Source organism: Arvicanthis niloticus, chromosome 13 (assembly GCF_011762505.2).
Source record: "Arvicanthis niloticus isolate mArvNil1 chromosome 13, mArvNil1.pat.X, whole genome shotgun sequence".
NCBI classification, from domain to species: domain Eukaryota; kingdom Metazoa; phylum Chordata; class Mammalia; order Rodentia; family Muridae; genus Arvicanthis; species Arvicanthis niloticus.
In genome coordinates, this window is record NC_047670.1 from 14,559,643 (window position 1) to 14,586,296 (window position 26,654).

Genomic DNA, 26,654 nt, shown 5'->3' on the forward strand with positions numbered 1-26,654 from the left:
CACTGAAGAAAAATACACAAGATAGGTGTCTGAGTTGCTTTCTTTTGCTGTGGTAAAATACCACAACTAAGAGCATCTTAAAGGAGCAAAAGCTTATTGTAGCTTGTAGTTCCAGTTGCATAAGAGGCCATAATGGCAAAGTGGATGCATGGCAGCCAGGAGCAGTTATAGAGGTATGGCAAGTGGAGAGCTCACATGTTCAAATGCAGATATAGAGTGAGAGTCAGGTGGGGGGGGGGGTGACTCAAAGTAGTGTAGAATCTCTAAACTCTCAAAGTCTGCCTTGAATGACACTCCAGGCTACATCTCCTCAACCTCTCCAATAGTGCTGTGAACTGGGGACCAAGTGTTGAAACATCTGACCTATGGAGGAATATAAACCACTGTAGTAGGTATTTCTTAGTTAGGGTTTGCTGCTGTGAAGAGCCACCATGACCAAGGCAAGGCAAGTCTTATAAAGGACAACATTTAGTTGTGGCTTGCTTACAATTTCTGAGGTTCAGTTTATTATTATCATCATGGCAACATCCAGGCAGGCATGGCACTGGAGGAGCTGAGAGTTCTACATCTTGTTCAAAAGGCAAACAGAAAAATTTCCCCTCACTGGGTGGACAAGCAGAGGCCCTTAAAGCCCAGCCCTACCGTCATTGCACTTCTTCCAACAAGGCCATACCTTGGCACTCCCAGGGCCAAGTATATTCAAACTACCACAGCATTATACATTGAAGTTTTTAAGGAAAAACTAATATTTGTTTAATGATTAATTTTAGCATTAAGTATTGTTTGTTTAGTTTTAACTGTTTGAATAAGAATGTCCCCCCCCCCCCAGGCCCCTATTAGTTGAATGCTTAGTCATCAGGGAGTGACACTATTTGAGAAGGATTAGGAGGTGTGGCCTTGTTGGAGGAAGTGTGTCACTGGGGGTGGGCTTTGTGGTTTCAGAAGCCCACACTAGGCTTTCTTCCTGTTGTTCTTTCTTCCTATGGATCAGTATGTAGCTCTCAGCAACTGTTCTAGCTCCATGACTGCAGCCAAGCTCCCACCATGATGAGAATGGGTTAACTGTATGAAACTGTAACCAAGCTCACAATTAAAATGCTCTTTTGCAAGAGTTGTCTTGGTCTTGATGTCTTCTCACAGCTGAATCAGATAAAGATAAAAGTTAAAAAACCAAAGCAGATAACCTTTGGGTGGGTGAAATATAAGTAGATTATACAACATAGTTTGAAAAATGTAAGAATTTGGGAATGGAAGAAATCATGGTTTTCTGAATGTTTCCTGTGTCTAGAGTCTAGAAACAGTAGAAGGGAGACTCTAATTTATCTATTTGGAACATGATACTTTATTATAAATGTCTGATTTAAAAAGTACATACGTGCAACAACAACAAGGTTTTAACTATAATCTGTCTTGTCTCTTTTATGTTACATATAAGCCTGACAGTTACGATTCATGAATATCAGACTTGGCTTACATTGATTCCACAAAATTACTTGCCATTTACTTGCTGAGGAAGTTGTTACTGCTGTTGGCTGTAGTTAGAAGTCTCTGGAGTTGTGCTGTACTTGTTTATCCTATCCTTTTTGATCAGAAAAGGTGTGTGTTTAGTGTTTCTCTTACAGCTTTTTGAAGAATACAAAATACTTGGCTAGAATCAAGCAAGGCTGTAGTTTCATGAGGGTTCTCTAAGAGTGTTATGAATGAGGGAATTTTGAGGAACCAGTGTGACTTTAATTGTGGTATTCTATGCTGTGAATGCTATAATTTATATGCCTGAGTGCTCTCAGCAAAAAATGTACTGTAGTTTGAGACTTAATGGCTTGTCGGTGGTTACAGATTTTCTCTTTGCTGCTGATTTTATGCCATTCTAATTGTTACTTGCCATTAAAGATAACAAGGCCATAGATTGCAGCTTCTGTTTGTTTCTGTTTGTTCCACAAATTCAATATACAATAATTCCTTGATTTAGATCTGCTGACTAAATACCTGTTAATTTCCTTTCTTAAATGTACTCATTTAAAAATTAGCTTATAGCCTTTGTATGTGTGCTCATGTACATGTCAGTGGTCCGCATATGGAGGTGAGAGGACAACATGTGGGAGTTGGTTCTCTTCTTCTACAATGTAGTTTCTGGGTGTTGAGTTTAGGCTTGGTGGCAAGTGCCTTTATTCACATTCTGTGCTTAATCATTTTGGCATTACTTTCTTTTTAGTTTTTAGAAATTATACTGAGTCTTTATATCTCAACTGAGTTTTGTTTTAGTAGAGGTTTTTTTTAATTTATAAATTATTTTTTTGTGTATGAATTCTGTGTGTTTAAAGAGGCCAGAGAAGGCATCAAGTCAGATCCCCTAGACCTGGAATTATAAGTGGTTGGGATCCTTAGAAAGGGCAACTCAGTGTAAACCCTGAGCCATGGCCCCAGCCCGTGGAGCTGTGCTTTACTAACCTGACCGTGTGTGTCTGGCTGTTAATTGAAGCGTTTCAGATTGTTTATATTTTGTGTGCTTTTAAAAATGGTTAGGTTTAAACTAATGTCTTTTATATTTCATTTGACCTTTTTCCCCCTTGTTTTCTTTTGGATTTAGTTATATAGTCATTTTCCTTTATTTCTGGTTTACCTTTCTTTGAATTCTATTAATGGCCAATTATGGTATGGAAGTAAATGGAAAAATTCAAAATGAACAATTCATGTTTTAAATTACATATTATTCTTGTTAGGGTCATGAAGTCAGTAGGATATGGAATTTTGTTTTCCAGCATATCCATGTAGTATGTGCTACCCATTAGTCACTTAGTAATAATTCAGTGAGCTTTGATGGTTCTGTAGTGTTTATATTTAGATAACCTATTTTGCTTAAAAATAACTCCAAAGAGCAAGAATAATGATACTTGCAATTTTGATATGATGTAATTCTAATTTGTTTTGAATGCAGGGTCTCATGTAGCATAGGCTAAACTCTTGACTATGTGGCTGAGAATGATCTTTAACTCCTATACTTCTTGCTATGGTCTACCAAGTGTTGGAATTACAGGCATGTGCCATCATGTCTAGTACAATTCTGTTATTATTAGTAATTTTTAATCTTACTCTAAAATTTTTACAATTAAATTTCATTGTAAGTATGTTCTAAAAGAAAAATTTAGCTCTATTAGGTATTTGTTTCATTCTGTCTTGGTGAGGAAGATGAGGAGGCAGAACCAAGAGGCTGGGCACACTGAGTCTACAGTCAGAGCTGGGCACACTGAGTCTACAGTCAGAGCTGGGCACACTGAGTCTACAGTCAGAGCTGGGCACACTGAGCCTGCAGTCAGAGCTGGGCACACTGAGCCTGCAGTCAGAGCTGGGCACACTGAGCCTGCAGTCAGAGCTGGGCACACTGAGCCTGCAGTCAGAGCTGGGCACACTGAGCCTGCAGTCAGAGCTGGGCACACTGAGCCTGCAGTCAGAGCTGGGCACACTGAGCCTGCAGTCAGAGCTGGGCACACTGAGCCTGCAGTCAGAGCTGGGCACACTGAGCCTGCAGTCAGAGCTGGGCACACTGAGCCTGCAGTCAGAGCTGGGCACACTGAGCCTGCAGTCAGAGCTGGGCACACTGAGCCTGCAGTCAGAGCTGGGCACACTGAGCCTGCAGTCAGAGCTGGGCACACTGAGCCTGCAGTCAGAGCTGGGCACACTGAGCCTGCAGTCAGAGCTGGGCACACTGAGCCTGCAGTCAGAGCTGGGCACACTGAGCCTGCAGTCAGAGCTGGGCACACTGAGCCTGCAGTCAGAGCTGGGCACACTGAGCCTGCAGTCAGAGCTGGGCACACTGAGCCTGCAGTCAGAGCAGAGATCACTGAGCGCTTGTGCTCAGCTGCTTTCTCCTTCTTACTCCTTCACCATATCCCTTGGGATGGCAGAACCCATGTGTATTCCCACTTCAATTAACCAATCCAAAGAAAAATTCTCGAAGACAAGGCAGAGATTTGTTTCCATGGTGATTTTAGGTCACATCAAACTGACAAGGTTAACAGTCACAGATTCTGATTCCTACTTTAGTGTCTGTTTTCTTATTTATTTATGTATCTGTTTGTTTAGTTTTGGGGTATGATATGTATGTTTGTTTGTGTACATGTCGTGATGCACATGTGAAATTCAAATGACTTAGGGTATCACTCCTCACCTTCTACCTCATTTGAGACAAAGTCTTTCTTTTGTCTTTTTTTTGCTATTGCACTTGCTAGGCCGTCTGCCTTTAAGATTTGGAAATTTTCCAGTCTCTTCATCCCACTAGGATTATAGATGTGTGCTAAATGTCTAGATTTATGTGTGTTCTGGGGATTCAAACCAAGGTCCTTATGCTTGCATGGCAGATACTTCATTAAAGGAGCCATCTCCTTACCAGTTACTGTGTCTGACACATGGCTGTTTGTGAGTGTGTGTGTGTTTGGGTGCATTCATGCTCTTGGGTAGATTTTGGGACAGTTAGAGGGGGTTGTTTTCTGTCTTTCACCACGATAGATCTGGGAATTGAACCCAGGTCCTAAGGCTTGCTTGGAAGTGCTTTTACTCACTGATCGTCTAGCTGGCCCCTGTTCCTTTATAATAAATCTGTAATTTATCTGTAAATCACATTTGTTTAGAGAAGATAAGAAATGCCATTATTCATGTAAATAAAATTACTGTAGCACTGGCAATACAAATACCAATTTGACAAGAGGAAAAAACATTCTTAGGGTTTTCTTTATGTGCTGCTTCCTATTAATAGAGGATTTTCATATATACCAAGGAAAACCCAGTAGGAGTAGATACACCTTTAATAAAACTCAATAAATTGCAACCCCACCAACAATGGAGTGTTCTTCTTTCTTCACATCCTCACCAGCATCTACTAAAAATGGAAAAAAAAAACCCTCAATAAATTAATATTATTCTTTTTTTATTGGATATTTTATTTACATTTCAGATGCCATCCCCTTTCCCCATTTTCCCCTCCCTAGAAAATCCCTATCCCATGCCCCCTTTTCCTTTTTGCTTTTATACAATTTTTTAAAAAATGTTAATCAAAGGTTTTATAAGTTTGGTAATGCTTAATCAGAAGTGTAACCCAATACCCAACCTAGATATAGCAACTATTTTTGACTGGTAGAGACACGTGAACATCTGCCTCCATGCTCCACCCTCTCTTTCTCTCTCGTTTTCTCTCTCTCATCACCTAGCTTCTCCTCTCCTTCTTCTTTTCCTCTCCTTACTCCATCTCTTCCTCTCAGTACTCCTTCCCCCTTAGCTCTTCCTACACATCACCCTTCCTGTTAAAATAAAACTTTTCTCTCAAAATACAATTAGAGCATAATTATGCCTATTTGTACCAGTGAGGTACAAGATAGTCCTAATACCCAGTCCATCATTTTGTTGACTAACCAGAACCTCTGTCATCTCTACTAACTAAAACACTTAGTTTTGAACCTGGCCTTCTTCTTGGCTTTAGAGTGAATGTCAGCTGAAAACCATTCACTCAGATCTTTTCTTTCAAAGTAAATAGCCAGGACTGATTATGAGACTATAAGTTTTCAACCCCATCAGAAATCCAGAATGACTGAGTTAACTGAAATTATGGGAAGCACTAAGCATAGCTTCTAAAACTTAGCCAATTTATAGAGACCGCTGAACACCTGGACAGTCCCTATACTACAGAATGTTGTAGCATCAAATCTTCAGCCTTCTGGTCCAGAATCATCTGACAGACCTTAGTGATGCAGAATTATTAAGGGCTGATTACTCTGTATTGGCATATATAATCAGTCAACTATTCTGCAAGTGTGTCCTTTTTATGGACAATAATTTGTCTGTAGATGGAAAGAGGCAATTCTTGCCTAGTGGCTCTCTCACCACAACTGGAGTAACTCCAAAGATGCTCAAATTCATCTTAGAATCCAAGACAGGAAGGTGTCAGGAGCAGACAAGTCTCTGATCAAAATAAACATTAATATAGAAATGTTTGTAACATAAATTCTGTGGACTTCTGACGTTTTGAAAACCAACTATCTATGTACGGTCATCTGGACTGTTGTCTGTTAACTCCTCTCAGCTATTTCTAAATAAAATATAGAAGACACCCTAACAATAAACTCAAAGCCATGAATTTGCTATAGTCTCTTAACTCACAGGCTAACCATCTCAAATCAGGTGAAAAAGTTAAAGAAGGACTGGGTCTAAGCCTTGTATTCCTAAATGTGTTATACAGGCACAATGCCCATGAGAGTATCAATATTCATCTCACTTTTATATAAATAAGAAGCTTGTACCAATGAAAACCTTAAATTTGAAATCAAAGTAAATTTTGTACCATTTAAGAAATTATAACTTCATCTTGATAATAATTATACAGATTTCTACCAATAGGTTATGGCTATGCAATAAATCATAGCTAATCCTGCGTGTTCCAACAAAACCACTACTTTTCCCTAGAAAGACAGCCCAATATTAACCACTTTATTCCCCAAGCCCAGGGAATAGGGGCGCTGACTCTTCATTGACTTCTTCAAGCTGATTACGGGTGTTGAGATATTAGAAGAGGGGTGGGGGGAAGAGTAAATTGATAAGCCTCTGACGCTGTGCCTTCACTGCATCCAGATGGAATTCCAGGACATCAGAGGTTTGGGCAGGTCTGCTCAGTATGCTTGATGAGTAGATACACCAAGGCTGTGTATTCTGCAATATACAATTCTCAAAACAAGTTTTAATATCGAGATAATTTTTTTTAGAGGGCTGACATTTTAATAAAGATGTTGGCTCTAACAACTTTTCTTTTTTTCCCCCTTTTAAAAAATTGATTATAATATTTACATTTCAAATTTTATCCCCTTATCCCATTCCCCCCACCACCCAGGAACTCCTTATACCATCCCCACTCCTTGTGCTTCTATGAGGGTGTGATTTTCCTGTTTCTATGATGCTGTTTCTGTTAATATAAATAATATAAATAAATATTGTCTCCTAAATTTCTAAATCCTTCCCTTTGTGTTATTAAATCTCCTATTTTTCTTTCCTTTTTTCTTTCTTTTTTCTTTTTTTGTCTTTTTTTAAAAAATTGGGTATTATATTAACATTTCAGATTTTATCCCCTTACCCCAGTTCCTCCCACCACCCAGAAACCTCCTATTCCATCCCCCCTCCTCATGCTTCTATGAGGCTGTGTCCCCACCTACCCCCCCCACCCCCCCACCCCCCTCCCCACCATCACATCCCCCACCCTCACTCTGTGTTCGTTTTTTGTAGGACTAAGAATCTTCTCTCCCACCTATGCCTGACAAGGCCATCCTCTCCTACATATACCGCTGGAGTCATGGGTCCCTCCCTATGTGCTCCCAGGCTGGTGGTTTAGACCCTGGGGGGGGCTCTGGTTCTTTGGTATTGTTGCTTTCCTCCTGGGGTCACAAACCCTTTCTGCTCATTCAGTCTTCTCTCTAATTTCTCCATTGGGAAACCCTTGATCATATCAGTGGCTAACTGTGAGCATCGTCCTCTGAATGTGTCAGTCTCTGGCAGACCTCTAAGGAGACAGCTATATCATGTTCTTGACAGCATGCACTTTCAGCCATCCACATCAGCGTCTAGCTTAGGTGACTGTACATGGGATGGATACCCACGTGGAATGGTCTTCAGATGGCCCCTCCTTCAGTTTCTGTCCCATGTTTTGTTTCCATATTTGCTCTCTTGAGTATTTTTGTTACTCGTCCTAAGTAGAACTGAGTCATCCCCTCTTGGTCCTCCTTCTTCATGAGCTTCAAGTGGTCTGTGGGTTGAGTCTTCGCTATTCCAAGCTTTTGGGCTAACATCTGCTTAACCGTAAGTAAATACCATGTGTGTTCTTTTGTGTTTGGGTTAACTCACTCAGGATGATAATTTCTAGATCCATCCATTTACCTAAAAATTTCTCAAATTCATTATTTTTAATAGCTGAGTAATACTCCATTGTGTAAATGTACCACATTTTTTTGTATCCATTCCTCTGATGAGGGACATCTTGGTTCTTTCCAGCTTCTGGCTATTATAAATAAGGCTGCTATGAACATAGTGGAGCATATGTCCTTGTTATATAATGGAACATCTTCTGGGTATATGCCCAGGAGTGGTATAGCTGAATCTTCAGGTAATGCTGTGTTTTCTGAGGAACCACCAGACTGATTTCCAGAGTGGTTGTACTAGCTTGCAGTCCCACCAACAATGGAAGAATGTTCCTTTTTCTCCGCATCCTCCCCAGCATCTACTATCACATGAGTTTTTGATCTTAGCCATTCTGATTGGTGTGAGGTGGTATCTCAGGGTTGTTTTGATTTGCATTTCCCTGATGACTAAGGATGTGGGGCATTTCTTAAGGTGCTTCTCAGCCATTCGAGTTTCCTCAGTTGAGAATTCTTTGTTTAGCTCTGTACCCCATTTTTTAAATAGGGTTAGTTGGTTGTCTGGAATATAATATCTTGAGTTCTTTGTATATCTTGGATATTAGCCCTCTATCAGATGTAGGATTGGTAGTGATCTTTTCCCAATCTGTTGGTTGCTGTTTTGTCTTATTGACAGTGTCCTTTGCCTTACAGAAGCTTTGCAATTTGATGAGGTCCCATTTGTCAATTCTTGATCTTAGAGCATAAGCCATTGGTGTTCTGTTCAGGAACTTTTCCCCTGTGCCTAAGTATTCGAGAGTCTTCCCCAGCTTCTCTTCTATTAGTTCCAGTGTATTTGGTTTTAAGTGAAGGTCTTTTATCCACTTGGATTTGAGCTATGTACAAGGAGATAAGAATGGATCGATTTGCATCCTTCTACATGTTGACCTCCAGTTGAACCAGCACCATTTGCTGAAAATGCTGTCCTTTTTCCACTAGATGGTTTTAGCATTTTTGTCAAAGATCAAATGATCATAGGTGTGTGGGCTCATTTCTGGATCTTCAATTCTATTCCATTGATCTTCCTGCCTGTCTCTGTACCAATACCATGCAGTTTTTATTATTATTGCCCTGTAGTACAGTTTGAGGTCAGGGATGGTGATTCCCCCAGAAGTTCTTTTATTGTTGAGAATAGTTCTCGCTATTCTGGGTTTTTGTTGTTCCAAATAAATTTGCAAATTGCTCTTTCTATCTCTATGAAGAATTGATTTGGAATTTTGATGGGGATTGCATTGAATCTACAGATTGCTTTTGGCAAGATGGCCATTTTTACTAAATTAATCCTGCAAATCCAGGAGCATGGGAGATCTTTCCATCTTCTGAGATCTTCTATTTCTTTCTTCAGAGACTTAAAGTTCTTGTCATACAGATCTTTCACTTGCTTGGTTAGATTCACTCCAATATATTTTATATTGTTTGTAACTATTGTGAAGGGTGTCATTTCCCTAATTTCTTTCTTAGCCTGTTTATCCTTTGAGTATAGGAAGGCTACTGATTTGTTTGAGTTGATTTTGTATCCAGCCACTTTACTGAAGTTGTTTATCAGGTTTAGGAGTTCTCTGGTGGAAATTTTAGGGTCACTTAAGTATACTATCATATCATCTGCAAATAGTGAAATTTTGACTTCTTCTTTTCCTATTTGTATCCCTTTGACTTCCTTTTGTTGTCTAATTGCTCTAGCTAGGACTTCCAGTACTATATTGAATAGGTAGGGTGAGAGTGGGCAGCCTTGTCTAGTCCCTGATCTTAGTGTGATTGCTTCAAGTTTCTCTCCATTTAGTTTGATGTTGGCTATTGGCTTGCTGTATATTGCTTTCACTATGTTTAGGTATGGACCTTGAATTCCTCATCTTTCCAAGACTTTTAACATGAAGGAATGTTGAATTTTGTCAAATGCTTTCTCAGCATCTAGTGAGATGATCATGTGTTTTTTTTTCTTTGAGTTTATTTATGTAGTGGATTACATTGATGGATTTCCGAATATTGAACCATCCCTGCATTCCTGGGATAAAGCCTACTTGATCATGATGGATGATTGTTTTGATGTGTTCTTGGATTCGGTTTGCGAGAATTTTATTGCGTAATTTTGCATCAATATTCATAAGTGAGATTGGTCTGTAGTTCTCTTTTCTTTGTTGGGTCTTTGTGAGGCTTAGGTATGAGTGTAATTGTAGCTTCATAGAATGAATTGGGTATTGTTCCTTCTGTTTCTATTTTGTGGAATAGTTTGAAGAGAATTGGTATTAGGTCTTTCTGGAAGGTCTGATAGAATTCTGCACTAAAACCATCTGGCCCCGAACTTTTTTTGGTGGGGAGATTTTTAATAACTGCTTCTATTTCTTTAGGGGTTATTTGATTATTTAGATGGTTTATCTGCTCCTCGTTTAACTTTGGTACATGGTATCTATCTAGAAAATTGTCCATTTCATCCAGATTTTCCAATTTTGTTGAGTATAGGCCTTTGTAGTATGATCTGACGATTTTTTAAAATTTCCTCTGTTTCTGTTGTTATGTCTCCCTTTTCAGTTTTGATTTTATTAATTTGAGCATTGTCTCTGTGCCCTTTGATTAGTCTGGCTAAGGGTGTGTCTATCTTGTTGATTTTCTCAAAGAACCAGCTCCTGGTTTTGTTGATATTTTGTATAGTTCTTTCTGTTTCAACTTGGTTGATTTCAGCCCTGAGTTTGATTATTTCCTGCTGTCTACTCCTCTTGGGTATATTAGCTCCTTTTTGTTCTAATGCTTTCAGGTTGCTGTCAAGTTGTTGATGTATGCTCTTTCCATTTTCTTTTTGTGGGCACTTAGAGCTATGAGTTTTTCTCTTAGTACTGCTTTCATGGAGTCCCACATATTTTGATATGATGTGCCCTCATTTTCATTTAAATCTAAAAAGTCTTTAATTTCTTTCTTTATTTCTTCCTTGACCAAGTTATCATTGAGTAGAGCATTGTTCAGTTTCCAAGTGTATGTGGGCTTCCCATTGTTTTTGTCCATGTCAAAGAGGAGTCTTAGTCCATGGTGGTCTGATAGGGTATAAGGGATTATTTCAATCTTTTTGTATCTGTTGAGACCTGTTTTTTGACCAATTATATGGTCTGTTTTGGAGAAGGTACCATGACGTGCTGAGAAAAAGGTATATTCTTTTGTTTTAGGATGAAATGTTCTATAGATGTCAGTTAAGTCAAATTGGTTCATAACTTCTGTTAGTTTCATTGTGTCTCAGTTTAGTTTCTGTTTCCATGATCTGTCCATAGCTGGGAGTGGGGTGTTGAAATCTCCCACTATTATTGTGTGAGGTGCAATGTATGCTTTAAGCTTTAGTAAAGTTTCTTTTATGTATGTGGGTGCCCTTGCATTTGGGGCATAGATGTTCAGAAGTGCAAGTTCCTCTTGGTACATTTTTCCTTTGATGAATATGAAGTGTCCTTCTTTATCTTTTTTGATTACTTTTGGTTGAAAAACGATTTTATTTGATATTAGAATTGCTACTCCAGCTTGTTTCTTGGGACCATTTGCTTGGAAGATTGTTTTCCAACCTTTTACTCTGAGGTAGTGTCTGTCTTTGTCACAGAGGTGCGTTTCCTGTATGCAGCAGAATGTTGGGTCCTGTTTATGTATCCAGTCTGATAGTCTGCGTCTTTTTATTGGTGAATTGAGTCCATTGATATTAAGAGATATTAAGGAAAAATGATTATTGCTTCCTGTTATTTTTGTTGTTAGGGGTGGAATTATGTTTGTGTAGCTATCTTCTTTTGGGGTTGTTGGAAGACTACTTTCTTGCTCTTTCTTGGTTGTAGTTTCCCTCCTTGTGTTGGAGTTTTCCATCCATTATCCTTTAAGTGCTGGATTTGTGGGAAGACATTGTGTAAATTTGTCTTTGTCATGGAATATCTTGGTTTCTCCATCAATAGTGATTGAGAGTTTTGCTGGGTATAGTAGTCTGGGCTGGCATTTGTGATCTCTTAAGGTCTGTATAATAGCAGTCCAAGATCTTCTTGCTTTTATAGTCTCTGGTGAGAAATCTGGTGTAATTCTTATAGGTGTGCCTATATGTTACTTTGCCTTTTTCCCTTACTGCTTTTAGTATCTTCTCTTTGTTTGTATATTTGATGCTTTGATTATTATATGACAGGAGGTATTTCTTTTTTGGTCTAGCCTATTTGGGGTTCTGTAGACTTCTTGTATATTTAAGGACATCTCTTTCTTTAGGTTAGGGAAGTTTTCCTCTATAATTTTGTTGAAGATATTTATTGGCCCTTTAAGTTGGGAGTCTTCACCCTCATCTATACCTATTATCCTTAGGTTTGGTCTTCTCATAGTGTCCTGGATTTCCTGTATCTTTTGTGTTAGGAGCTTTTTGCATTTTGCATTTTCTTTGACCGTTGTGTCTATTTTTCCCCTGGTCTCTTCTGTGCATGAGATTCTCTCTTCTATCTCTTGTATTCTGTTGGTGATGCTTGCGTCTATGACTCCTGATCTTTTTCCTAGGTTTTCTATCTCCAGGGTGGTCTCCCTTTGAGAGTTCTTTATTGTTTCTACTTCCATTTTTATGTCCTGGACGGTTTTGTGTAATTTTTTCGCCTGTTTGGTTGTATTTTCTTGCATTTCTTTAAGGGCTTCTACCTGTTTACCTGCGTTCTCCTCAAATTCTTTGAGAGTGTTGTTTATGTCCTTTTAAAAGTCCTCTATCATCATCATGAGAAGTGATTTTAATTCTGAGTCCTGCTTTTCCGGTGTGATGTGGTATTCAGGACTTGCTATGGTGGGGGAACTGGGTTATGGTGATGCCAAGTAACTTTGGTTTCTGTTGTTTACATTCTTAAGCTTGCCTTTTGCCATTTGGTTAGCTGTAGTGCTACTGGCACTCACTGGTTCTGACTGGAGTCTGCCTTTCCAATTTTCTTGGTTGTGTCAGAGCTCCTCGGTGTCTGGATGTCTCTATGATCCTGAGCTCCAGCTGCTCTGAGTACAGTGGCTTTTCTGGGATATCTCAGGATATGGTGTCTCCACGGTAGTAGCCCAGCTAGGTGTTTGCTGCTCTGAGTGTAGTCGCTCCTCTAGGATGCTTCAGGATATGGTGTCCCCTGCTCTGCAGCTCTGCGATCTGTGACTTCTCTAGGATGCCTGCAGATCTGTGTTCCCTGACCTCTCTAGGATGCCTCTGGACACAGTTTCCACAGGGGAGCAGATCAGCTGTGTGACTGCCCCAGCCACGGGATCCGGGAGAGGGAATATTATTCTTTTCTTATATTAAAGTGAATTAAGTTTTAAAGTATTGGAGAATATGGACTCTGAAAAAACAAATTATGTATTTAATTTTTATTCTTTAGTGTATATTTTCTCTTATAAGAGTTAAAGGTTATTTAAACCTTTTCTTAACCATTGCTTAGAATATCTGCGTATATATGGTTAGTCTAGAGTAAATGTTAGAGAATTGTTTACTGCTGAATAAGGATTCCTTATTAAGCTTCCAGTCTCCATCTGCACCCAGGAGCTAAGGCTGTTCCACAGGCCTCCATACTCAAATCCCGCCCAGGAGGGAGCTGGTCTCCCCTGGAGTGCTCATACACCTAAGATCTCAGGCTTACAGGCCCACAGGAGGGATAACTAACATCAGAGATAACCAGATGGCGAGAGGCAAGGGCAATAACCTTACCAACAGAACCCAAGGCTACTTGGCATCATCAGAACCCAGTTCTCCCACCACAGCAAGTCCTGGATATCCCAACACATTGGAAAAGCAAGATTCGGATTTAAAATCACATCTCATGATGATAATAGAGGACTTCAAGAAGGACATAAATAACTCCCTTAAAGAAATAAAGAAGAACATAGGTAAACAGGTAGAAGCCCTTAAAGAGGAAACACAGAAATCCCTTAAAGAATTAAAGGAAAATGCAACCAAACAGGTGGAAGAATTGAACAAAACCATCTAGGATCTAAAAATGGAAATAGAAACAATAAAAACATCACAAAGGGAGACAACTTTGGAGCTATAAAACTTAGGAAAGAAATCAGGAGTCATAGATGCAAGCATCACCAACAGAATACAAGAGATAAAAGAGAGAATCTCATGTGCAGAAGATACTATAGAAAACATTGACACAACTGTCAAAGAAAATGCAAAATGCAAAAAGCTCCTAACCCAAAGCATCCAGGAAATTTGCGACACAATGTGAAGACCAAAATCTAAGGATTATAGTATAGAAGAGAGTGAAGATTCCCAACTTAAATATCTTCAACACACTTATAGAAGAACATTTCCCTAACCTGAAGAGATGCCCATGAACATATAAGAAGCCTAAAGAACTCTAAATAAACTGAACTAGAAAAGAAATTATTTTCCTGATAATAATCAAAACACCAAATGCAGAAAACAAAGAATATTAAAAGCGGTAAATGGAAAAAGGTCAAGTAACATATAAAGTCTGACCTATCAGAATTACACCAGACTTCTCACCAGAGACTATGAAAGGTAGAAGATCCTGGGCAGAAGTCATACAAACCCTAAGAGAACACAAATGCCAGCCAGGCTACTATACCCAGCAAAACTCTCAATTACTGTAGATGTAGAAACCAAGATATTCCATGACAAAAATAAATTTACACAATATCTTTCCACAAATCCAGCCCTATAAAGGATAATAAATGGAAAACTCCAACACAAGGAGGGAAACTCCACCCTAGTAAAGGTAAGAAAATAATCTTATTTTAACAAACCAAAAAAAAAAAGCCATATAAATATAATTTCATCTCTAGCAACAACAAAAAAGGAAGCAACAATCACTTTTGCTTAATATCTCTTAATATCAATGGACTCAATTTCCCAATAAAAAGACAGAAAAACAAACTGGATACATAAACAGGACGCAGCATTTTGCATCAAAGACAGACACTACCTCAAAGTAAAAGGCTGGAAAACAATTTTCCAAGCAAATGGTTCCAAGAAACAAGTTGGAGTAGCCATTCTAATACCGAACAAAATTGACTTTCACCCGAAAGTTATCAAAAAAGACAAGGACACTTGATATTTACTCCTCAAAGGAAAAATTTACCAAGATGAACTCTTAATTCTGAACAATTATGCTCCAAATGTAAGGACATCCACATTCATAAAAGAAACTTTACTAAAGCTCAAAGCACACATTACACCTCACACAATAATAGTGGGGGATTTCACCAACCCACTCTCATCAATGGATAGATCATGAAAACAGAAACTAAACAGAGACACAGTGAAACTAAGAGAAATTGTGAACTAAATGGATTTAACAGGTATCTATAGAACATTTCATCCTAAGACAAAAGAATGTATCTTCTTCTCAGCACCTCATGGTACCTTCTCCAAAATTGACCACATAATCAGTCACAAAACAGACCTCAACAGATACAAGAATATTGAAATAATCTCACGCATCCTATCAGATCACCAAGGACTAAGACTGGTCTTTAGTAACAACAACAACAACAAAAAGGAAAGCCCACATACACGTGGAAACTGAGCAACTCTCTATTCAGTGATGACTTGGTCAAGGAAGAAATAAAGAAATTAAAGACTGTTTAGAATTTGATGAAAATGAAGGCACAACAAACCCAAACTTATGGGAACAATGAAAGCAATGCTAAGAGGAAAACTCATAGTTCTGAGTGCCTCCAAAAAGCAACTGGAGTGAGCATATAGTAGCAGCTTGATAGCACACCTGAAGCTCTAGAACAAAAAGAAGCAAATATACCCAAGAGGAGTAGATGGCAAGAAATAATCAAACTCAGGGCTGAAATCAACCAAGTAGAAACAAAAAGAACTATACAAAGAATCAACAAAATCAGGAGCTGGTTCTTTGAGAAAATCAGCAAGATAGATAAACCCTTAACCAGAATGGTTGGCTTGGAACTTACCATATAGCCCAGGCTTGACTTAAGGTTATATCTTCCTATTCAGTCTCCCACTGAGTCTACATCTGTAACAGCAACCTGTATTTACTTGACTCTGTGTGTCTCTGCCTTAGTAAGTCTTTGCTCTCACTTGAACACAGCTGAGGGAAGAGAAGGAATGGGAGCTTCATTGGTACTGCTTTTGTCAGTCAGGAAGTTTGACCCCTCCTGTCTGCTCTTACAGAATTTCATAAGTTAGGTGTGTTTATTTGTGTTCCGCAGTTTTTCCTTGGGTAAATAAAATCAAATCAGTATTTTACAAGTTGTCTTCAGCTTGAATAATAGCTATTTTGTACATTTGAAATGAAGATAAATGGCTTAGAATACTGATCAGCATCAATCTTGTATCCTAAGCCATGGCTTGTTTTGTAAATGAGAGTTTTAAGATGTGACCGTATTTATTTGATTGCTGCTTTCTGTGGATGAACTCATACTTCAGCAGCACAGGTGAGTAGAAGTGGCAGAGCATATATGGTTTGCAAGCCTTGAGCATTTAGTGCCTGTCTTTTTATAGCAAAAGTCTTGTTTTAAAGTTATATAATTACTTAAAATTTTTATTTAATTCCACATAAATTATGAGTATAAAATACCTTAGAAATTTCTATATTGATGAATATTAAATATTAGATAACATATATCCATTTTTGTTGAGTTGAGTTTGTTGAGTTACTGTATATGTTATTTTAATATTATGGTAAGACATGATTTAGAAAGATAAATGTTAGATTAACAGTTACTGTGATATCTATATAACTAGAGCCTGAACTGAACTGGGTTTTAAGGTTTTGCATCTCTGTACATGCACGCACGTGCGCATCTTGACTTCCCTGAAGGTTAATGTAACAAGTATCTTGGCAGTACAGAGCCCCTACAGTATTGATATTGAGTGATGCAAGACTTGCTCATACAAATTATGTGATGCTTTTTCCTCTGACATTCTTTTTGTTCAGTTTTGTTAATTCCTTCTAAGAACTGGGGATTTTTTTTTTTTTTTAATTGGTTTCATTCATGTAGGGAGCTTGGTAACTGTATTCTGCTTGTACAAATGACTGGCTATAGTCCTTTGTCATTTTCAGGTGGAAATCACAAATAGGCAAGGAACAACTTTGTTTATATTGGCTTCTTGAATGTCAGAGATTTATAGGCTGGTCTTACATACCTAGGGTCTCATAGTTCTTAGTTTTGAAAAGTATAGAGGCTTATGATTCTGAGGTTTGAGCTACATATTAATACCATTTATATTTCATGTCACAGGTGTGTTGTGCTGGGTTTTAGATGCCAGCACCTAGCAGCTAGTGTTACAGCACTTAGCTTGGGTGCCAAGAACAAGCTAGTGTTTCAGCTCCTGTGCTTTGGTTTTCAAAACAGTGGCTCCTAACTTATAGCATCTCTGGACTTTTCCCAAAGAAGACCCTGGACTCAGTATGCAAAAACAAAGAGTGTTTGTTCTGCAGAAACAACCAGCATGCAAGGGGCAACCATCCTTTGAAATGGTGACCTCAGAAAAAGGCAAGCAGGTCTTCTTATAGGGAACTGGGGAAACTCTCTAGAAGGATTAGATAATCTAAAATTTCATTAGTGGGTGCTGGGGGTCACAGGTGATCACTGGTCTCCATTCCTATGTCATGAGCATACAACCTTGTGATGAAATAGGGCTGCCCAGTGCAGATGGCTCATTCTGAGATAAAATAGTTCCCCATTTTTGTGGTTATCCCCAAGCTGTTTGGGAGAGGGGTCTATGATCTTGTTCTGGATTTTATGGTGTGTTCCTAAAACCTTCCTAAAACCTAAGACCTTATGACTTAGTTTCTGGGACTCATGGTCTCTTTCTGAAGCTGATGTCTTAATGGCTTTTTTTGAAATTTGTCCTTAAAATGGAGACAAATGGGGTTTATATTACCCTTTCAATTTCTAACAGTTATGCATGGCCTTCTCATGTGTACAGTTTCCAGTTTATCACAAGCTGTACATATTCACCATTGGCAAGCTTTGATCATGAACCAGTCATAAGTCTCACATGGCGCCTACATCACAAGCTTTTTTTCTTAGTCTCTGATGAGGGGCTTCTGCTTCTGACCTGAGGGAGAAAAACTGAAGGTTGAGCAGGGTCAACCAGAGTTTACTGAGGTGTCATGCTTGGTGTCTTCTTAAGCCTGTGTGTTGACTAGAGCAAGGCCTTCAGAATGGTCATGGCTACAGACACCTGATTTCAGTGGTCCTGGAGGCTGGAGTGGATTTTCCTCAGAATGACTGTGAAGTGTTCAGAACAACTGATAGTCAGAGAAAGGACTGCTTCATTAGTAGGTCCTTCCTTGTACCATGCTGGGTACAGATGTCAATTAAATGGCTCCTCCTAACAGTTTAGACCAGTGGCTTTCAACTTTCCTAATGCTTCAACTCTAATAAAGTTCCTCATGTTGTGATGACCCCCAAATGTAAAATTATTTTTATTACTACTTTATGACTGTAATTGCTACTGTTAGGAATGAATTGTAATGTGAATATCTGTGTTTTCCAGTAGTCTTAGTAACCCTTGAGAAAGGGTCATGTTATCATCAAGGGGAGTCAAGAGGCAGGCAGAGAACCACTGGCTTAGACTAAAGAAAAAAACATCGAAAGGTCCTTACAGTGAAGGCCTATCAATCATGGAATTGACATTTCCAGTTCCTTAGTCTCTAGCTAAATATCGTAAGGAAAAGTAGGTCCCTCCATCCTCCGTCACTGTTTTGTATGGCCATTAGAGTCCTCTATTCCTTTCTTGTAACCTCTGGATCCCAAGTAGAGCTGTGTCTCATCTTCGTTCTCACATACCACTTGAGCCTTGCTCAGAATTCCTTTGTACTTTGTTGCTAGCATTTCTTTTCCATTAGTGTTCTATTTGGTTACTCAGCCATCTTACCAGAAGAACAAATCCTTTTCTTTGTATTGGAAACCTAAAGTTTAAAATACTGGGACTTATTTAGACAAATCCGGAATCTTTATCAGATCTCCTTTTCTATATAGTTATATTTAGTGGTAAGATATACCTTCTGGAAATGCCCTTTAAAAAAAAATTTTTTTTATTGGATATTTTATTTACATTTCAGATGTAATCCCCTTTCCCCATTTCTTCCCCAACCCAGGAACCTCCTATCCCATCCCCCCTTCTCCTGCTTCTATGAGAATATACCCCCCCACCCTCCCACTCCCACCTCCCCACCCATGATTTCCCCCACACTGGAGCATCCAGCCTTCACTGGACCAAGGACTTCCTCACCCACCTATGCCCGACAATGTCATCTGCGACACACTACCTCGCCGATAAGGAGCACGTCACACTCAAGATTCTTCTGACAGCGTCTTTTATTGTTACAGCTCTTTTAGTTAGAAGGATGCAAGATGGAGAACAAAGGAAGGACCCCAAGACCCAGAATGTACTGACTTATATACTATCAAAGAGACATGATCTGTCCTCATTGGCTTACAGACTGGGGTCTCATTTACATATCCACTGATAGTACTATCAGCGGGGAAAATTCGCGCCTATGCGTTCGCACAGCTGCAGACACCAAGGCCAAGAAGAACCAGGAACAGGAAGCCAGCGCCATCTTCTAATGGCGAGCCTTAGTCCCGTGCAATGGGAACCCGAGCCCTGGGAGGCATCAAAAGGCTGTCCCGTCTACAGCTTGGTGCAATGGGATCCTGTGCCCACAAGCATGTATAAACGGAACAGCGTCTCAGCATTTTAGCATATTCAACCAAGCTTGAGGGGATGCTCCAGTCTCAATGGCCACAAATGCCTGAGCAATAACTACTTTATCACGTTGTTGTTGAGTTTTCATTTTACAGAACAACCAGAGTAAGATCAATGTCCCTCCAAGTAGCATACAGCCAAACAAACCTACCCCCACCCACTCCTTAAAGAAGGAAAATGCAGAAAAAAGCCAAGAGGTAAAGTCTTTAAAACTGATTATATCAAGGCTTGTATTGTTGAGGTCTAATATCTTCAACTGTAATTCTTCTTGAAGAAACTCCAACTCCTGGGTCCAATTCCCCTTCAGATATTCTGAAATAATAGAACTGTTAACAAGGGAAGAATTATCAAAAAGTAAGAGGGTTATACATAGGGAACATGTGGAAGCCACACAAGAAAGTTGTATGACATCTCCAAGCGCTTGTAATTGTTGTTGTAATAAGTCAATGTGCTGATTGACCAGTAAGACCCCTGAGGCCAAATGAGCATCAGTTCTCTTCACTGTCTCAAGTGCATTGGATGCCTTTTCAGTAATTTGACTAATAACTGAGGCTGCTTGCACTTGATTGGCCATGGGAATACCTGCAGTCACTGCAGCTGCAGCAGAAACAGTAATGGCAGTGATTATAGCTGCTGTAATGCGAAAATCTCTTTTTTGTCTCAATGATTGTACGATAGGAAAATCTTTGGGGTCAGCTTCAACAGGTACTGGTACAAATGTGGGAATATTCACCACAATTGCTGTCCGGTTTTTTCCATTTCAACATTCTGTTAAGTAACATGTAATATTAGGACTATGGCAATTAATTATTGAGCTGTTTTCAAACAACTCTTCATCACATATAAGGAAAAAATATGGTGCTTGAACACACACTAGCGATGGCTCAAGCGTATAATTAGAATATTGTTGATTAATCTTCAAATTAGATAAACTGATCTTTGTTTTATTACTATGCGTGGTCTCCAGTCGTGTACCACTGACATTATTAGATGTATGGAAGCTTCCTTGTAGATTAGCAAAAGCTGATATACTAGTAGATGCCTCATTTATAATTAGAGATTATCCTTTATAATTATCATCATTTATAATTATCATTTATAATTATCCATTAATAATTATCATTTATAATTATCATTATTTATAATTATCTATTCGAAAAATGGCCACTCACTCCCAGGGCCAGAGTGAGTGTTATTTGCTTTAAATCTTTTTAACTTTTGATTAAAATAGAAACCCTCCGATAGTTTAAATTTCCGTAATTCTGGTGGTTGACATGCTGTAAATGTCGGAGGAAAATCCAATAATGGATAGCACCATGGTATCTGTCTTTTAGCGGTCACATTAAGAGGAGAATTATCAGATAATGGTATAGTTATATTGCTAGTGAACATAATGGTAGTGATATTAGAAGATGTATTATTACCACAAGTTCCACTTCCACTAGTTGCTCCAGTACTTATTTGTGACAGGGCATTCATTAATATCCCTGTGGGAATTTTATTAGCAACAAGTGGATCTTCCCAATATCCCAATTTCATTTTTGTAATTTTAATACATGGCCCTTTCCCAGAGCTAATAGTCTCATTTTGGAAAGTAAAACATAATGCCGTATTTAATTTTATTGAGGTGGCATTATATGGTTCTGTTTCAAACTTAGGCGTTTTGATGCATGGTGCTTCCATGGCACAACTTGTAGATAAGAATAAAGGAAGTTTAGTTGAATTAGCATGTACAGGCATTGGAACGGGCCATGTTCTCGCTATTGCCCACAGAGGTAGGCTGCTCCTTATGGGAGTCCAAAGAATTAATATCAGAAACATTTGACGTCCAGAGCCTCTGGATCCGGATCTTCTTTTTCTCCATCCTTCACTATTCTTGTCAATCTTGTTGGTACCCAGATTGGATTTTCTTGCTCCTGTGGGAAAACACAAATAGCTCCCCTGGCCAGTTAGCATATCAAAGCTCCATTGGGGGTGATTTTGTGCCATGTTATCGCTGGCCTGTGTAGCACACAAATCATGATAAAGAGATTTCCATTCTAAATATTTGCCTGTAGGGACAATTGCCTTGATAGTACTACACCAATCCCCAGGTGTCATAGCACTTTCTGCAAGTCTCTCTATTAAGGCTTGGGTAAAAGAGGCATTTATGCCATATGTTTGCACCGATTCTGCCAATGACTTTAATTGTTTCAAGTCTAAACTTCGATGGTATCTCTGCTGATTCTGATCTTCAAAGACCGGAAAGGCTGCTCTAATCCTTCTTCTCTCCTTTTCTGGAATCAGGGAGGTGGCTATTTGAATAACATGTCTCTTAGCCTGTTTCTGTTTTGTCTTCCGCACAAGCAGCTGCGCCGATGGCAAACTGCCAGGTGCATAAGGAGGATCCGGACGATATCTTTCTTTCTCATAACCTCATCTAATTCTGTTTGTTCGTCCAAATCCAACCCATCCTGGGATGAAGTATCGTCCTTGTTTTCTCCATCCTCAGAGGACGTCTCCTCTGAGGCGGAGTCATTCAGTGTTAATTTTCTAAACCCAGACAAGGCTGGATATATTTTTTTATATTTCTCTGACTGAGCTATTTTCTCAGCTCCATTATCTTTTTTCTTTTTTCTTTTCTCCCCCTCCTTCTTCTTCTGACATGGAGGGCTTAAAGGCTGTTTATCATTGCCTTTTTTTCTGCTAGCATTCCCTTCCTTTTCTGCCTCTGATAGGCTATCCTGACCTTGGCATTTCTCATCCGCTATGCATGCCTGAATCATCCTAAAAATAGGTAACGTGCCTGCTCTCAATCTTCCCTCCTCCTTTTCTACCTCTTTAAAAAACTTCAAAAGAACCCCATCTGAAATAGTCAAGCCGCTTTCCTGCAGCAGTGCCTGCACTGCCACGAGAGCCGGCTTAAACTGTTGATTGCCCATAATTCTTTATCTACAGAACTGGGCGAACCTGCACAGTTATCTACCTGTGATTTACGGTTCACTTTGAAAAGGAGGACATGTACACTCCCGTCCCTTAATATGCCAATTAAGGCAAAAGCAAAACACGAGAACAACCACCGCTCAGACAGGGATAGCGAAAGCAAGGCCAAGCATAGGATCAACCATATCTTACAGAAAAGTGTCTAGACTTACTGTACCGTCAGTTCTGAATCTTGTTTCTGCGAGCTAAGCAGGGTCCTTCAAGGTAGACGATCTTCGGGGGCGTTTGGCTTCACTCCTGGGTTTCGGCACCAAAATGTGACACGCTACCTCGCCGATAAGGAGCACGTCACACTCAAGATTCTTCTGACAGCGTCTTTTATTGTTACAGCTCTTTTAGTTAGAAGGATGCAAGATGGAGAACAAAGGAAGGACCCCAAGACCCAGAATGTACTGATTTATATACTATCAAAGAGACATGATCTGTCCTCATTGGCTTACAGACTGGGGTCTCATTTACATATCCACTGATAGTACTATCAGCGGGGAAAATTCGCGCCTATGCGTTCGCACAGCTGCAGACACCAAGGCCAAGAAGAACCAGGAACAGGAAGCCAGCGCCATCTTCTAATGGCGAGCGTATAGCTACTTCAGCAAACGCAGCATGGCTCCTAACAGTCATCCTCCTCTACATATACAGCTGGGGCCATGGGTTCTTCCCTATGTGCTCCCAGGCTGGGAGTTTAGACCCTGGGAGCTCCGGTTGGTTGGTATTGTTGCTCTCCTCATGGAGCCGCAAACCCTTTTAGCTCCTTTAGTCTTCTGTTTCACTCCTCCATTAGGAACCCCATGATCAGCTCAATGGTTAGCCGTGAGCATCCGCCTCTGTATAGTTCAGGCTCTGGCAGACCTCTAAGGAGACAGCTATATCAGGTTCCTGTCATGCACTTCCTGGCATCCACATCAGCGTCTACCTTTGGTGACTGCACATGGGATGAATACCCAGGTGGAGCAGTCTCTGTATTTTACTTAAAATTATATTTTTTAGGAAAACTCACCCCACCCCCAAGATAGTATGGAGTTTAAGAAGAAATTTTTTCATATCCAATTCATGATCAAGCATCTGTGTAGGCTTAGATTTTTTTAAAGCCTAATTTAGTAAAGGTTTGAGCCCCCTTTCTAGTCCAAAGGTAAGGGAAAAAAGATGGTATATAGGATAAAGGGATGTGGACCTGTTTAGAAGTAGTTCCTTGGGGCCATTCCAATCTCTGTTGTCAGGATACAAACAGTATAGTTCAAAGAGCATCACCAAACATGATTCAGCAGTGGCGGCACAATCCATTCAAAGCAGCTAGGCCTCCATCGCCAAAGTGATGACAGCCAGCGGGAGCAACCAGAACCAGCCAGGAAGCCAAGAGAAGTGTTCTGCTGTGCTGCCTCCTTCAACAAAGTGAAGATCAGCTAAGACAGGAGACCAGTGAAGCACTTGTAGGCTAGCTATCCAAGTGCCCACCACTGTTGAGTCCTACTTATACTCTTTCTAAACATCACATGCCTTCTCATTGGTCTTGCTTCATCAAAACATCACAAGTCTGCATCACCTGACAATCAGAATCCACTTCACATCTATTTTTCAAGCCTGAAATTAGTGGGCCTCATCAGCATCATTTTCAAAGTTATAACGGATATTGAAGTCAGATCATATTGAAATGTCTTATTTATTTATTTATTAAATACATTTCAGATTTTATCCCCTCACCCCATTCCCTCCACCACCCAGGAACCCCCTATCCCATCCCTCCCTCTTGCCTCCACAAGAGTGTGCCCCCACCTATTCCCCACTCCCCCCTCCCCACCCTTGAATTCCTTCCCGATCAGTGTTCAGCCTTGATGAGACCAGGAATCTCCTTTCCCACCCATGCCTGACAAGGCCATCCTCCCTTAAGTATACAGCTGAAGTCATGGGTGCCTCCCTTTGTGCTCCCAGGCTGGTGGTTTAGACCCTGGGGAGCTCTGGTTGGCTAGCACTGTTGCTCTCCTCTTGGGGCCACCAACCCTTTCAGCTCCTTCAGTCTTCTCTCTAACTTCTCCATTGGGAACCCCTTGATCAGATCAATGGGTAACTTCGAGCATCCGCCTCTGGATATGTCAGACTCTGGCAGACCTCTGAGGAGATAGCTACACCAGGCTCCTGTCAGCATGCACTTCCTGATATCCATATCAGCGTCTGACTTTGGTGACTGCACATGGGACGGAAGATCAATGGAATAAAATTGAAGATCCAGAAATGAACCCACACACCTATGGTCACTTGATCTTTGACAAAGGAGCTAAAACCATCCAGTGGAAAAAGGACAACATTTTCAACAAATGGTGCTGAATTAACTGGAGGTCAGCATGCAGAAGAATGCAAATCAATCCATTCTTATCACCTTGTACAAAGCTCAAGTCCAAATGGATAAAGGGCCTTCACATAAAACCAGATACACTGGAACTAATAGAAGAGAAGCTGGGGAAGACCCTCGAATACTTAGGCACAGGGGAAAAGTTTCTGAACAGAACACCAATGGCTTATGCTCTAAAATCAAGAATTGACCAATGGGACCTCATCAAATTGCAAAGCTTCTGTAAGGCAAAGGACACTGTCAATAAGACAAAACAGCAACCAACAGATTAGGAAAAGATCATTACCAATCCTACATCTGATAGAGGGCTAATATCTAATATATACAAAGAACTCAAGAAATTAGACTCCAGACAACCAAATAACCCTATTTAAAAATGGGGTACAGAGCTAAACAAAGAATTCTTAACTGAGGAAATGCGAATGGCTGAGAAGCACCTTAAGCTCAACATCCTTAGTCATCAGGGAAATGCAAATCAAAACAACCCTGAGATACCACCTCACACCAGTCAGAATGGCTAAGATAAAAAATTCAAGTGATGGTAGATGCTGGTGAGGATGTGGAGAAAGAGGAACACTCCTCCACTGTTGGTGGGAATGCAAGCTGGTACAGCCACTCTGGAAATCAGTCTGGCGGTTCCTCAGAAAACTGGACATAGCACTACCTGAGGACCCAGCTGTACCACTCCTGGGCATATACCCAGAAGATGCTCCAACATATAACAAGGACATATGCTCCACTATGTTCATAGCAATGTCTTTTGGATCCCGAGAATGTAGGAGAGTCATTGGTTGAACTTAGGCATTAAAAACAGATGGTTCCTTTGGGGTCAGGAGTGGCATAAGAGTAATGGGAAAGGGAATTGAATTTGTTTCAGAGTTTAAACATTTTGTTTTAGAAATGGTTGTTAATGTTTAATAATCCCTTGTGTGTGTTTGTGTAAGCATGTGTATATGTATATAAGTGCACTCACTTGTACTTGTGTTTTTGAGGTCAGAAGTGAAGTTGTGTCTTTTCCTGGCATGCTCTCCTCTTTATTTTATGAGAGACAGTCTTCTGCTGAACCTGGAGCTTGTCAATTTTGGCTATTCTGTCCAGCCAGAGATCTGCCTGTCTTTACCCCCAGCACTGGGTCTGTAAATGGGTACCGCTGCCCAGCTTTCTATATGGGTGCTGGAGATCTGAATTCAGGTAATTTTGTACAACAAGCAGTTGTGCTGCTTTTATCAACTCAGCATCATCTGGGAAAGGCATTGAGGAATGCCTACAATAGATGGGCCTGTGGGAGTTTCTCTGGGGGGCACTTCCCTGATTAATGATTTATGTGGCCAGGCCCACCCCACTGTAGCTGGTACCATCCCAGAGCAAGGTGGTCTGGGAGCATGGGGCTGGCAGGAAGAACTGGGGATTAACTATAACACTAGGGTCTCATCATCATGACCTCATCTAAATCTAATTGCTTTATGCTTAAATATCACTGCATGAATTTTGGGCTTAAGCTTCTAACCATGAATTAAGTTTGATACAGCTCTTAGTATGTAGGGGTAAGCCAAAGATTTCCACTTTAAAAATTATTTTTATTTGTATGGTGTGTGTGTGTGTGTGTGTGTGTGTGTGTGTGCATATGTATGTGTGACTCTGGAGGCTGGAAGGCAGTGTCCAATCACTCAGGGCTGGAGTTACAGGCTGCTGTGAGCTGCCTGATGTGGGTGCTGGGAACTGAACTCTTGTTCTCTGA

The 26,654-nt window shown here is 40.0% G+C and overlaps 1 protein-coding gene across 6 annotated transcripts in view; it reads left to right on the top strand.

Annotated features, from left to right (window-relative positions):
• Vps13b (vacuolar protein sorting 13 homolog B) overlaps positions 1-26,654 on the top strand; it is a 567,993-nt gene that overhangs the window by 15,827 nt on the left and 525,512 nt on the right. The gene's annotated exons all lie outside the window — the stretch shown is intronic.